Source organism: Chaetomium fimeti, assembly GCF_033439085.1.
Source record: "Chaetomium fimeti strain CBS 168.71 chromosome Unknown B0H64scaffold_8, whole genome shotgun sequence".
Taxonomy (NCBI): Eukaryota; Fungi; Ascomycota; class Sordariomycetes; order Sordariales; family Chaetomiaceae; genus Chaetomium; species Chaetomium fimeti.
Window position 1 is genome coordinate 861503 of NW_026944336.1, and position 15590 is coordinate 877092.

A 15590-nucleotide genomic window follows, 5' to 3' on the forward strand; every position below is an offset into this window, starting at 1 on the left:
AGCGTCCATCAGGAGGGAAACGACACCGCCCACCATGCTTTCATCGAAACGGATGACGAGGGAGAACTGGCTCCCCCGCGGCACATCCGACAAGTCGCTGAGGACTGGGGCATCGCCCTGGTTCAGCAAGAGGACGGGCAATGGCGAACCCACGAGGGTGAAGGAGGAGTCAGCCCGAACCTCATTTTTCTGCAACAGAAGGTCCTAAGCCAACGGCAAAGGATCGAGGAGTTGTCAAGAGAGAAAGAAGAACTCGAGCAACTTCTCCAGAGAAGGAACGACCAGTACGGACGACTTTGCGCGGAACTCGATTTCGCCAGGGAACGAGTCCAAGAGATCACCGAGGCCAACAACAGGGCCGGGGATCACGTCGAAAAGACATTAAGAGAGGCACAGGCCTTGCAGGACGACATCCGCCAGGCACTTCCGCACCACACACCGTGGGATGGACCCACCGAAGAGGCGGAAGGATACGAAAACGGAGTACGATACCCCGAGCAACTTTTCGACTACGCACAGGAACAGAATGCGGCGAAAGGAAGAAAACAGCAGAGCTGGGAAGAATACTGGACGCGACATCAGCACATCGTGCGCGCCGGGCGACAAACCTCCGACCTCGAATGGTGGGGTTTCCGGGGCGAGAACAACACGGAGGGATTCCAGTTGTTATCAGAAGACCACGAGCGGGTGGACCCACGAAAAGAGAACCACATCTACCTGCCCTGGTTTCAGTGTATCGCGCACGAATGTCGGTACCATTTCCAGGACAAATTTCGCAACAGTTTCTGGCCCACGAGGGAAGAAAAGGGGATGCAACCCCTACCCATCAGATGGGTATACGACAGCGGCGACGCTCCCGCAAGCATGTTGTGGGACACACAACGCACTCACGAGGGCAGGCTGAGGGTTAAACCCAAGGCAGCCTGGCCCCGACGCTGTCTAACGGGCGTAGGAGTCAACGAATGCCGAAGCGCAGACTGCCTATCACACGCCGACGAGAAAATCTGGGGATATATGGAACAGCAATCCCAGAGGAAGCCACACCAGAGGACAAGAGCGTCCCGAAGGAACGAGAGGCGCCCAACCGAGGCGTGGGTGGCCCAATGGCTCCAAGAACACCAGACGATTGATGCCGCAAGCCAAGGTGCGGACAGGGACGCCTTGAAACACCACGAGAGCTTGGGAAACGGCTCAGGGCCCTCCGAGGGGCCCGGAAATCTCTAACTCCACAACAGCGGAGACAGGCTGCGCAGTACAGGAAGAACTGGCGCAGACAGAAGCCTTACAACGACCTCCCAGCAGACGAACACGAAGTAGCTGCTGTACGAAGCACCAAACCAGACAATAGACTCTGGATCACAGCGCGATGGGGGAAATTCGAAGCCCTCGCGTTAGTGGACGGTGGAGCGCAGATGGATCTCATCTCGCCCACATTTGTGAATCAACTCAGAATCCCATGGAGGATCAAGAAGCAACCACACGTCGTCAAAGGACCATTCGACACGCAATGGGTACGACGAGAGACAGAACCACTCGACATCGAGGTGGAAGGGAAAACCACCCAAGTGGTATTCGACATCGTGAACATGGGGCCGAAGAAAGACATGATTCTCGGACGCCCATGGCATGAGGATTACGACCCAGACATCAGTTGGAAGGGAGATGGCCATCTGCGACCGCGGGAACAACGGGAGCATCCGACCGACTCGATGGGAAAACGCGCAGAACAGGAGCCACGGGAGAGCAGCGGGTCAGGACGGACCCCCTCTACGGGCCCACCGCAGGAAGCAGCCAGTGCAGAACCACGCACTCTGGAATCCGGAAGAAGCGGCACACGACGAAAGAAGCAGACACGGGAGGAACGAACCATCGCCGTCGTCTCAGTCGACGAGCACGGAATGCTCAAACACGAACAATGGGTCAATCAGCTCGAAGCGACAAGCATCGAGCTGGCAGCAGAAGAAGTCAGGGAACTCGAAGCAGCGAGCATCGAGCCTGGGAACAACAAGTTCGCGTACTACGAAGGTACGGCGAAGAACGCGAAAACGGGACAGATCCCAGACAATTACAAAGGACACCCGGCGTTCACGGCAAAACATCTTGCAGGGCTACCAGACCACGGACCTTGGGATCACGAGATCAAACTCAAGGAAGGCGCCCAGTTGAAGTTTTTCAAGGTGTATCACACCAACGAGAAGCAAGATGCAGAGTTGAGGAGCTACCTCGAGAAGAACCTCGAGATAGGACACATCAGACCATCGACATCTCCAGCGGGCTACCCAGTCCTCTTCGTTCCAAAGAAGGATGGAAAGCTCAGGATGTGTGTGGACTACCGACAGTTGAACAACGAGACGGTGAAGAACCGCTACCCACTGCCACTGATCTCGAGACTCCGAGATCAACTGTCAGGGGCACAATACTTCACGCGCCTCGATCTTCCGACAGCGTACGCCCACATCCGCATCAAGGAAGGAGACGAATGGAAGACGGCTTTTCGGACACCCTACGGACACTATGAGTACCTCGTTATGCCATTTGGGTTGACCAACGCACCAGCAACGTTTCAAGCCGCTATCGATCACGCAATCCGACATTGCCTCGATAAATTTGCAGTCTGTTACTTGGATGACATTCTCATCTACTCCAAGACACTCGAAGAACACAAGAGACACGTGCGGCAGGTGCTGGACGCACTGCATGAGCACAAGTTGTCAGTCAACAAGGACAAGAGCGAGTTTCATGTCAAAAAGACAGTGTTTCTGGGTTACGAAATCTCCCCAGGATGGGTCAAGATCGAACCCGAGAAACTGGAAGCTGTCAGGACGTGGCCGACACCAACAAACGCCACAGAGGTCAGAGGATTCATCGGATTCGCCAACTTTGTCCGGATGTTCATCAAGAACTTCGGCGACATCGCGAGACCTCTACACGAACTCACGAAGAAGGATGCCACATTCCAGTGGAAGCAGGAGCACGAGCAGGCTTTCCAGCGGATCCGCGATGCGATCATCGCCGACCCGGTGCTCATGCTGCCCGATCCAAGCACGCCTTTCGAAGTCGAGGCTGATGCTTCGGACTTCGCGATCGGAGGACAACTTGGTCAGAGGGACAAGGACGGCAAGCTGCATCCAGTTGCGTTCTTCTCCAAGAAACTCGAAGGACCAAGGCTCAACTACCCGATCCACGACAAGGAGCTTCTCGCAATCATCGAAGCATTTCAGGAATGGAGACCATACCTCAGCGGCACGACACACGAAGTCCAGGTGTACACGGACCACAAGAACTTACGATACTTCACCACCACGAAGGTGCTGAACGGACGACAAACTCGGTGGGCAGAATTTCTGTCCGAATTCAATTTCACGATCCACTACAAGAAAGGCTCAGAGAACGCACGAGCGGACGCCTTGAGTAGACGAGCGGATCATCACGACAACACGTCTGAAGCCTCACCACCATTGCTACATCAACAGACAGACGGATCGCTACGGCACGCTTCCCAACCAACTGAAGACTACGAGATCGCAGCACTTCAGCGACAGTCGGAAGATCCCGAAGCTAGGCCTCTGCAACCGTTTGTAGAATGCTGTGCGGCCTTCAGGGAACAACGATTGGAACAAGATTTCCAAGGAGTCATCGCGGACGGCGAGCGCGATGCATGGCAAGAAGAGCCAGAATCCAAGATCGCGGGATTGCGACTTGATGGAACGAGACTCTGGTACCACGACAAGGCCTACGTCAGGCTTGGTGACCAAAAGGAGCTCATTCGAAAGATCCACGAGTCGAGACTCGGAGGACACATGGGAATCAGCAAAACAATTGCAAAAGTCAAGCAGAATTACGACTTCCCAGGAATCAAGCAGGCGACAGAAGCAGTCCTAGCAGAGTGCGACCTCTGCGGACGAAGCAAACCAGGACGACACAAACCATATGGGCTGTTGCAACCATTGCCAGTCGCAGAACGACCATGGAGCTCGGTGACGATGGACTTCATCACCAAACTGCCAGTCTCCAAGGACTCAGTAACGGGAGTGGAATACGACAGCATCCTCACAATGGTGGACAGACTCACCAAATGGAGTTACTTCCTCCCTTACAAGGAGACATGGTCAGCAGAACAACTCGCAGACGTGATCTATCGCAACATCACCTCGGTCCACGGATGGCCGGAAGAATGGATCACAGACAGAGACACGAAGTTCGCATCAAAGTTTTGGCAAGCTCTGATGACGAAGCTGGGTACGAAGAGTAAGCTTTCGACTGCTTATCACCCACAAACGGACGGACAGACGGAACGACTCAACCAGATCGTTGAACAATACCTACGGTTGTACGTCAACTTCCAGCAGGATGATTGGGTCGAGCTGTTGCCAACGGCACAACTCGCCTACAACACCACCGTCACGGAGACCACGAAGGTCACACCATTCTTCGCGAATTACGGCTACGAAGCAGATTTGCGACAAGGGCCCGAAGTCTCGGTGCCCAGAGCGGCAGTCAAAGCCGACAAAATGAGCTCGCTGCACGCGATGCTCAAGGAGGAACTCGAGTTCGTACGAACCAGGATGAAGAAGTTCTACGACAGAAACAGGCTCGAGGGACCTCGCCTAGAAGAGGGGGGCAAAGTTTACCTCATTTCTCGAAATCTTCGCACAAAGCGACCAAGCAGGAAACTCGATTTTCGCAAAATCGGACCGTTCAAGATCGACAAAAAGATTTCGGAGAACAATTACGCACTCGCGTTACCCTCGACAATGCGACTACGGACCAACGTTTTCCACATCTCGCTTCTGGAACCAGCACCCAAGAACGCACGACTCGACAAGGACGCTGAGGCAGAAGACGAAGAGGAGGAGTGGGACGTTGAGGAAGTCCTAGATTCACGCATCACGAAAGGACAGTTGGAGTATTTGGTCAAGTGGCTAGACTTCGGCCCAGAAGACAATTCATGGCAACCAGCTACAAATCTCAACTGCCCCGAGAAACTTCAGGAGTTCCACCAGAGGAACCCGGATCGACCAAAGGAAACCCCGCAGATAAGTCGACCCCGGCGAGGAAGGGGTCGTCCGAAAAGCTAAACACGGTCAACCGGGGGACCAAAAAAAAAAAAAAAAAAAAGAAGGGGAAGAAAGAAGGACGCACCCCTGATCCCAGAAGGGACCGGAGGAGGGGACAGCAGCAGCACCCGAAGACGGCTGCGCGCCAGAAACCTCGCGGCGCTCTTGCTCCGCCAACACTTCCCCCTCCTGGTTGAACATCACCAGCGCTCTGTCCTCAAGAGCACGACGCTGGATACGGAGGCGGTCCGCTTTCGCCATCAGCGTGCGGATCGCATCCGCAGTCTCTTGCTCCTCACGATCGAGATTGCGCTTCTCAATCACCATACGCTCGACAGCGGAATCGTGGTAGCCGAATGCGTCACACGAATGGTTACCAACGGACAGACAATTACCACAGACGTCGGAATTGTCGGTCGCCTTACAAGTTGCAAGTTTCTTTTCTTTGCAACGAGTACACTTCACCATTTCGGTACCAAAGAGCTCGGAGATGCGCGCGCGTGTACGACGGCGTTCAGTGCTGGATTTTTGTTTTCGTTTCGGTTTCCTTATGCCGTCAGTCATGATGAAGGATGGTGTGGAAGGAAAAGGAGGAAGTTGCTAACCAGATTGGATTGAGGACTGTTGGCGCTATTTCAGGAGGTTGGCTGGGGATGCGGCCGACGGGACGTCAGCCCTGGAGGAGGGGCATCGTGTCACGGATATGCCAACATGTGGGGCCCAAGGCACGGGACGCCCCGGGCCAGTCAAACCAATCAGGGATGCAGCAGGGTGATCAGTGAGCTCAGTCGCCAAGCAGACTGAGCACAGTGAGCACCGCGATCCCAATCACCAATCAGGATGAACAGGACGTTCTAAGTGATCAGTGTGATCAGTGTTCAGAGGAACTGAGCACACTGAGCACTCAAGAATTAGACAGGTATATAGTCACTCGTTCTGGAGAGCTCTGGGAGTTCTCCAGTTAGCAATCACAACTACAGTTCGCTACAAGCTCGAGAGCCTACTGTTGAGACAAATCTTTGTTGTGCACCCTTTGGCTGCACCGAACCTAAGCACCCTTGAGAGAATACCTTCGACCGATACTGAACCCTAACAGGACGGGTCCAGAGACAGGTTCGTCACATCCTATATAATATTGAAATCGTTGATTGTACTAGTGTATAGTATATAGATCCAGAGCTTATATAAGCTAGTATACGAGTATTCAATAGTCTCTGGAATTGGGCTAACCTCCTCGCCTTGTACCGCTATACGGTTGATCCTTTGGATAACGCGATCGTTATCCTCGTCAAAGTTGATCTCATTGTTGGTAGATTATTATTGCAATAAGGCGCCTTCTTCTTCTTCTTCTTCTTCTTCTTCTTATTGTTATTGCTAAGCTACAGTAACCATTGCTACAGCCTGCTTATCCTACTTATACTTAATATAGAGGATAATATTCTTATTAACGTAGAAGATATAGAGCTATAGCTTTATATCTGGATAGATATATACGATCGTATACCTTATTACAGTATCGAAGTCGGTAATAGTAACCAGTAGAGGAGTGTGACGGCCCGGCGCAGTCACAACAAGGTTGGTTACGTAATGAGCCACTTATACACTGCCCCACCCTCGGCACCGGGGGATCCACCTTTGGCGCATCCACTCTCGACACATCCGCCAATCAGCACGCTTGGTTCTGAAGCATCCACTTTCATTCACTGAATACCAAGACAGGTCCCTTGTTGATTAGATACAGGGGCTCTGTATCTGGGAACTATCCAGGAACCTGTGAAAGCAACAGCAACAGCGACCGACCGGAACCGACCGTCCCCTCGTCTATAAAAGGCCGCTGTTTCTCCCCTGGAACCGCACTTAGTTTAGTTCTTTACTTTTAGTTGTATTTTCGTTATTGGGTACAACCTTCAGGCTCGTCCTAAGTTCATTTGTGCACGCCGTGACACTACAACTAAAAGTCACTTCACCGGCCGGCGACGGCGACAGAACATCCATCAAGATCTCGACAGAAGACCCGCGGGGCAACACAACAGAAGACCTATTCAGGCACACTCGACTATGGCAGTCCCATCAAAGGATCCAAAGGGGAAGCACCCTGAGGATAACGGCTCCGAGGAGCATCCAGACAGCAACCCCCTGGCAGTAGTCCGGGAGCGGGTTAAACCCCTCGAGGGAAACTATAACCGAACCGACGATGAGTCGGACACCATTGCTTTCTTCCGGCAGATTGGTTTAACTCTCAGCAGCAGGCATTCGATGGCCCACGTCGACGGGCATATAGGCAGCTACCCTCTCCCGGACCTCTATAACCGACTCGCACAGAAGGACCTTGAAGGCGAGGACATCGTTAAGGAATTTGCTAAGAGGACTGATAACCTCCTTAACCAGACCCCTCTCCAGCTCTGCGATTCAGACGGAGAACTCGACGAGATCAACCAGCACTGGGTCCGCTTGGACCTAGGCCGTACTCTCTTGCTAATCCATAGGCTCTTCGCACAGCGGGATGCAGCGATCTCTCTTTCCCAGACTCTCCACCGGGTATCGATCGATAACCAGCTCCTGTTCCGACAGACCTTACAGCGGGTTCGAGAGCTGGAGGCTAACCCCGACGCGGCAAAGGAACAGCAGATCCTGGACCTCATCGAGGCCCGCGACCACTTGAACTCCCTGCTGGCCGAGGCCCAGGAGGAGGCAATTGCGGCTAGCAGGGAGGCCCGAGGGCTCCGGTCGAAGCTAGCTCAACGCAGCGACCCGAATCACCCCCAGGCCAGCGTGGAAGACGACGACCACAACACTCAAGGCTCCCGGCACCGGAGCGCAAAGATCAAGGACCCGGACCCTCTGACGATGGACGACGACCTGACACTTAGGGTTTGGAGGGGCCAGATGAACCGGAAGCTCTCCGGAAACGCCGACTGGTTCCCTACCGAAGACCATCGATTCGCCTACGTCACTGGCTTGGTCAAGGGCACAGCACTCCAGCACCTCCAGACCTATATCGATGAGACGAACGAGGACCGTTTTACCACTGTTCAAGAAGTCTTTGAGTACCTGGAGGATACCTTCAAGGACACAATGGAGATCCAGAAGGCCGAACAGAGCCTGGAGCAACTGACGATGTCTGGCAGCGACAAGTACCAGGACTTTGCTTCGAAGTTCATCCTCTACGCGACTCAAGCCAAGGAGCCGAAGTCAAAATGGAAGAAGGAGTTTAACCGGCGGCTAACTTACAAGCTGCAGACCGCTCTCGCCCGGGATTACATCAACTCCGGGATCGACTTCGAGGCCTTCCGGCATCTCGGTGCGGAGATGGCCCTCCTACACGAGCAACAAGACTTCGCTCGCCCAAAGAAGAAGGAGAAGGTTTCTACTAGCGGCACAAGAGCAGGCTCTGGTGCTCCTGCTCGCGGTGGCACCCCGGCTCGACAAGGTTCAGGCACCCCAGCCCCTGCTGGAGGCAGAGGCGCCACTCCACGCCTCAGCCAGGAGGAGAAGAACCAGCTGATGGCCGAAAACAAATGCTTCTACTGTAAGGAAGTCGGCCACTCGTCCAGGGACTGCACGAAGCGAATGGCAGCAGAGATCCGGCGCCTCGGTACGGGAGCTCCCACCACAGCTCCGACACCCGCTGCAGCACCTACTCCGACTACTCCTCCGGCCCCAGAGGCGGAAAACTAGCTGCCCTGGGACAAGCCTCCCTACCAGGGCGATTTGATGTACGACTATCGACAATCAAGGTAGACCTCCAGAAACTGATAGGCGGGGACAGCCTCACCGTCCCCTGCACCCTAACTAGCAATGGAATTGGAGTTACCTTAACTGCGTTGGTTGATACAGGAGCAGACCTCTATACCGCGATCGATCCCTCAGTGTCCACCGAGATAATAAAGAAACTAAACCTCATCCGCGTCCCCCTCGGGCGGTCGATCCCCGTAACCGACTACCACGGACGCCCCGGCACCCCGATCACCTCAGCACTGGTCTCGAACCTCTGGGTTGACGGCCGAATGGAATACTCGGCGCCCATCCTCGAAACCCCTCTCGGACCAAGCCAGCAGATGATCCTGGGCCGAATTTGGCTGGCGATCCACGGCGTGCTTCCCGATGCAAGGCACCGACGACTCGTCTGGCCACCCGAAAGGTCACGTGACACCCACCACCGGGTAATCGAGATTCCCTACGAAAAACTGCGTGCGCAGCCTGTCGACCCGGCACACCAGCAGGATATGCAGCGGCGCGACGGCGCGATCGAGAAACAGGACCGCCGACAACAGGAACAGCGGACCCTGAGCCTCTTGAAAAGGAAAAAACCCGATCCGCCTACCCTGGACCTACCCCGCACCGAGCAGCTACCCTGCACCGAGCCCGCCGGCCCGTGCGACCCACTGCACCCTGGTCGGGGAGGACATAAGGGGGCGCAGAAAGCGACAAGCACGGACCACCATTACAAGCACGAACAAAAGATGGCAAAGGCGCTGCGGGAACCTTACAGCGCTGACCCCCCTAAGGAACGAACGGTTGCAGAAGGGCTCCAGTGGGAATGGAGCCAATACGAAGACACGAAAGGCCTTGAGACCGCTGCCCGCGCAGTAATGATCAGCGCTGTAGCCATGTCTACGATGCTGAAGAGGAACCCGGGGCACCAACACAGCTTCGTATCAGTGGGAATCAGCTCTATCAACTCCATTCAGAAGGTGATCGATCACAAGAAAAGGCTCCTCGAGGGAGAAGACGAAGATACACAGAGGGCGATGGAGGCGGCAGCAAGCAAGCATCCCTACCTGGAAGAATACGCCGACGTGTTCTCGAAGAAGGAATCAGACAACCTACCACCACACCGAGAAGCGGACCACAAGATCGAGGTGGAAAGCAAACAGGGCTTGACAACCAGTCCACTGTACGGGCACACCCTGACCCAGCTGGAAGCCCTGAAGGCCTATCTAAAAGACTGCTTGGAGCGCGGATTCATCGAGCCCTCCTCGGCTCCCTTCGCCTCCCCGGTACTGTTTGCATTGAAATCTGACGGGTCATGGAGGGTTTGTGTGGACTATCGGAAGCTGAACGCGCTGACAACCAAGAATCGGTACCCCCTCCCGCTAATTGACGATACCCTGAGACAGCTGGGAAAGGCCAAGATCTTCACCAAGCTAGACATCCGACAGGCGTTCCACCGCATCCGAATGGACCCAGAGAGCGAAGACTTAACCACCTTCCGCACCCGCTACGGGCAGTACAAATATAAGGTGATGCCGTTTGGGTTGTGCAACGGCCCGGCAACCTTCCAGAGCTTTATCAACTCACAGGTGTTCGAGTTTCTAGACCATTTCCTGACGGCTTACATCGACGACCTCATCATCTACTCGGACAACGAAGAAGAACATCAGGAGCATGTCAAAAAGGTACTCCAGAAGCTCCGAGGAGCTGGCCTACAAGCAGACCTCAAGAAGTGTGAATTTCACACCACCGAGACTAAGTTTTTGGGATTCATCGTGGGAACCGACGGCATCCGAGTTGACCCCCAGAAGATCGAAGCCGTGACCTCTTGGCAGACCCCAGCGACGGTGAAAGGAGTTCAGGCCTTCCTCGGGTTCTGCAACTTCTATCGCCGCTTTGTGGAACGATACGGCAACATTGCGAGACCCCTACAGAAGCTGACAATGAAGGATCGAGCTTTCCAGTGGACCGACGATTGTCAGGAAGCCTTTGACCACCTGAAGAAGGCTCTGACCACGACCCCACTCCTTGTCCACTACCAGATCGAGCGCGAGACCCGCCTGGAGACAGACGCATCCGACGGGGTCATCGCGGGAGTTCTCTCCCAGAAGGTTGACGAGCTTTGGAGACCTGTTTGCTACTTCTCCAAGACAATGAACGGCCCGGAAGGCAACTATCCCATCCACGACAAGGAACTCCTCGCTATTGTCCGTGCCTGCGAGGAATGGTATCCCCTGCTCCTGGGCATCCAGAAGAAGTTCGAGGTCTTGACAGACCACCACGCCCTCCAATACTTTATGACCAAAAGATTACTAAACGCCCGGCAAGCAGGTTGGTCGGAGTTTCTAGCACCCCTAAACTTCGAGATCAAGTACCGGCCCGGCAAGATGAACGCGGCAGCGGACGGCCTTTCCAGGAAGACGGAGGACCTTACCACCCAGAAGGCGATCCAAGCCGCTTACCGAACACAGACCCTTTTGCCGGCTCACAAGTTAGACCCACAGGTGTTGAAAGAGTTTCAGGAGATCAGCGAGCAAGAACAAGACCTCCTGAACACGCAGGAGCCTCCGATCAGCGTCCAAGCCTGCAAGATCTGGAGCATCGACACCGACGACGTTGAAGGACGTCCCCAGGGGGTAGACCTCATCGACAAAATCCTGCAAGCGAATCGAGGAGCCGAGAGCCTCGAGTCGTTCCGAGAGATGGCAAGCAAGCCCGGCAATGACACTGACTGGACCATTCAAGAAGGACTCCTCCTGAAGGGAGGAAGGTTGGTAGTAGCAGGAGAGGACAACCTGCGTACCCACCTGTTGGCCGAGATCCACGAGCAGCTCCCTACTGCTCACCCAGGCCGAAACAAGATGCGGACCCTCGTTCGGCAACGGTACTACTGGCCAAAGATGTTCTCGGACATCGATACTTTCGTCCGCAACTGCCTCACCTGCAGGAGATCACACAAGCCGCGCGACAAGACACCCGGGCTCCTGAAGCCCCTAGACATCCCGAACCGACCCTGGCAGCACGTTACGATGGACTTTCACAGCATGCCCGAAGACAAGCAGGGCTACGACCAAGTCTTTGTGGTAGTAGACCGACTGACCAAAAGAGCCTATTCCCTACCCTGCTACAAGACAACCACCGCTAAAGAGATGGCAGGCATGTACTACAAGTACGTTTGGAGAAACCACGGGGTTCCAGATTCGGTGGTCTCGGACCGAGGCCCGCAATTCATCTCCCACTTCTGGGACGAGTTCTGCCGAATGCTAGGAGTCAAGATCAAGCTCTCCTCTTCCGAGCACCCACAGACTGATGGACAGACCGAAATCATGAACCAGTACCTCGACCAGCGATTGAGGCCCTTTGTCAACCACTACCAGGACAACTGGGCCGAGCTCCTGCCTGCAATGGACTTCGCCCAGGCCATCCTCCCGCACGAGTCTATAGGGCTTTCTCCCTTCGAAGTGGAAACCGGATACCAACCACGAATGTCATTCGACTGGGAAGCCCGTTCCCAACAGTCCCTTTCGGAAGCGGAAACACTCAGCAGAGAGGACGCAGTGAAGATGACCTCCAGGATCCAGGAGGCCGTCCTCCTAGCGAAAGAGCACCTCGAAAAGACCCAAGCCACCCAGAAAAAACAGGCTGACAAGCACAGACGCCCGGAAGACTTCAAGACAGGTGACTACGTCATGGTTACGAAGGGAAACTGGCAAACGAATCGACCGAGCGACAAGCTGGACTTTCCGGTCTCAGGGCCGTTTAAGATCTTAGCTAAGAAGGGAGCTTCCTATCTCCTAGACCTGCCCGACACCTGGAAGATGCACCCGGTCTTCTCGCCCGACAAACTGAGGAAGGCTCCGAGCGACCCGCTCCCGGGGCAAGTCCCTACCCCGTTACCACCAGAGGAAATCGATGGGGAGCTGGAATACCAAGTAGAGAAACTGATGGGCTCTCGACTGACAAGGGGGAAACTGGAGTACCTGGCCAAATGGATCGCCTTTGACGACGACCCGGTCTGGTACCCAGCAAGAAACTTTAAGAACGCCCCAGCGGTGGTTCGGAAGTTCCACGAGGAGTTCCCAGAGGCAGCAGGCCCTCCCAAACGACTAACACAATGGGAAAAGGCACACCTCGAGGAACTAGATGAAGAAGACCACCCGGAAGACGACTTTCCGGAGTCACAGGCAAAGGAAGGACCGACACGATCACGAAGAAGGTACAAGTCATGAGGACACGACTCTCTTTTCTTTGGGGGGGGGTAGTGTGACGGCCCGGCGCAGTCACAACAAGGTTGGTTACGTAATGAGCCACTTATACACTGCCCCACCCTCGGCACCGGGGGATCCACCTTTGGCGCATCCACTCTCGACACATCCGCCAATCAGCACGCTTGGTTCTGAAGCATCCACTTTCATTCACTGAATACCAAGACAGGTCCCTTGTTGATTAGATACAGGGGCTCTGTATCTGGGAACTATCCAGGAACCTGTGAAAGCAACAGCAACAGCGACCGACCGGAACCGACCGTCCCCTCGTCTATAAAAGGCCGCTGTTTCTCCCCTGGAACCGCACTTAGTTTAGTTCTTTACTTTTAGTTGTATTTTCGTTATTGGGTACAACCTTCAGGCTCGTCCTAAGTTCATTTGTGCACGCCGTGACAAGGAGTAGCTATAATCTCCTAGTATAATACATTAACTTGATCTATTAGCTAGTTAAAACCCTTTTACTGTTTGTTGTTGATAAGCCTAAACGTATAGCTGAAGATCTTATTTAAACTTCTAATACCGATAACTTAAAATAGAGCGAAGCCTTTGTTATTTATTTTGTAAGTATTGTTGTATATCTGAACCTATAGATTTAGAACCTACTATTCCTTACAGAAGTCGTCCATCTATACTAAGCCTTCCGGCTTATTAGGATCTGTTATTGACCAGAGTACTTTATATAGAATATATTGTTCGTTGAGGAGCTTTATCGTACCCTAGAATAAGGTATATCTATTAGCTATAGCCTGTTACTAGCAATATCGGAGGTTCTTAAGTTATTACTTAGTAAATAGAATACTAGGGAACTTATTGTAAATAGCTTTAGCAAGCTATCGGTTTATAATAGTAGAGTAGTTAATATAGGTAGCTATAAAGGCAATATACTTTGGCTTAAACCGGTATAAGGAAGGGATATCTTTACAACCTTCGGCTACGGTATAGTTATAGATATCCTCTCCAATCGTTAAGGTCTATTTCCGGCTATTAGAAGTAAGTGCCTTAGCTATAGCCTTCTATAGACAGCTAGTCTTAGTTATTAACGATGAACACCCGGTAATAGATTCGCTATACCAGATCTTGTCCCTTATATAATAGAAGTCTACCCTTATATAGCCGAAGCCTTTAATAGTATTATAGGTATATAACCTCCTGATGTTAAAGCGGGCCTGCACGCCCTATTCGTAGAGGTTGCCGACTGTCACGGTCATGGTCGCATGCAGGGCTATGTGGGGGCTGCGCGGGAAGCGCCCCAAGCCAATCATTAAGAATGGGCCTCCGGCCAATCAGCAGAGGAACGGAGGGAACGACTACCGTTCCTCAGGTGCCATAAGGAACGAAGGGAACGGCTACCGTTCCCTATGTTCCTAGGGAAAAGTACGAAGGTACCTATGGACTTAGATAGTATATAGTCACTCGTTCTGGAGAGCTCTGGGAGTTCTCCAGTTAGCAATCACAACTACAGTTCGCTACAAGATCGAGAGCCTACTGTTGAGACAAGTCTTTGTTGTGCACCTTTTGGCTGCACCGAACCTAAGCACCCTTGAGAGAATACCTTCGACCGATACTGAACCCTAACAGGACGGGTCCAGAGACAGGTTCGTCACACGTTGCTAACTCCCTTTGATCTGTTACAGTTCAGGCTCGAAGGTAAAACGACATGGCAACTCAACCGACGCCGGGCCAGATCACGGCCGCGCTTCAGAGAGTCACCGAACGACTCGACGAAACTGAAGAAGAGCTTGCGAAGACCAAGGCCAGCAACGCGGCATTGGCAGCCCGACTTGCGGCGACCGAGGTCCACACCAAGGACCCGGCCAAGACGAAGGTCAAATTGGAGCAACCCGAGAAGTACGGGGGCGACCAGGAAGCCTTGCCAGGTTGGATCACGGCGATGCGGAACTACCTCGACCACAACTCGCACCAATTCGCCACCGAGGAGTCCAAGACCAGATACGCCGCCACCCGACTCAAGGACAAGGCACTCAAGTGGTTCACGGGAACACTGAGTGATTTCCTCGGCGGAGCAATCCACAAACCCTTCACCAAAAAGGTCTTCGAGAACTACTCCGAGTTCGAGAACGAGATTCAGAAGGTGTTCGGCGACAAGGACGAGAAGTTGCACGCCCAGGAACGGCTAGGACGGCTGAAGCAGACTAGGTCAGCCACCGCCTACGCCACGATTTTCCGACAAGACTCCATGAAGGCAGAGATAGACGACGAGGGGCTGATGCACCTGTTCTACGGAGGGCTGAAGGAGGAGGTCAAGGACGAGCTCTACAAGGAGAGCCGACCCGACACGCTCGACGAGTACATCGCCATGGCTGTCAAGATTGACGACCGACAGTTCGCCCGCAAACAACAGAAGAAGGGCAGCGAGATTCAGCGATCCCCAGGCTACCACAAGCCCAACGACAAAAAGAAACGCCAGCACCAGAGCACGTCATACGGCACGCACTCGGGACCCATGGACGTCAGCGCTGCCCAGGCACAGTGGGCAGGAAAGAGAGATGGTGCCAAGGACAAATCAGGCATCACCTGTTACAACTGCGGGAGG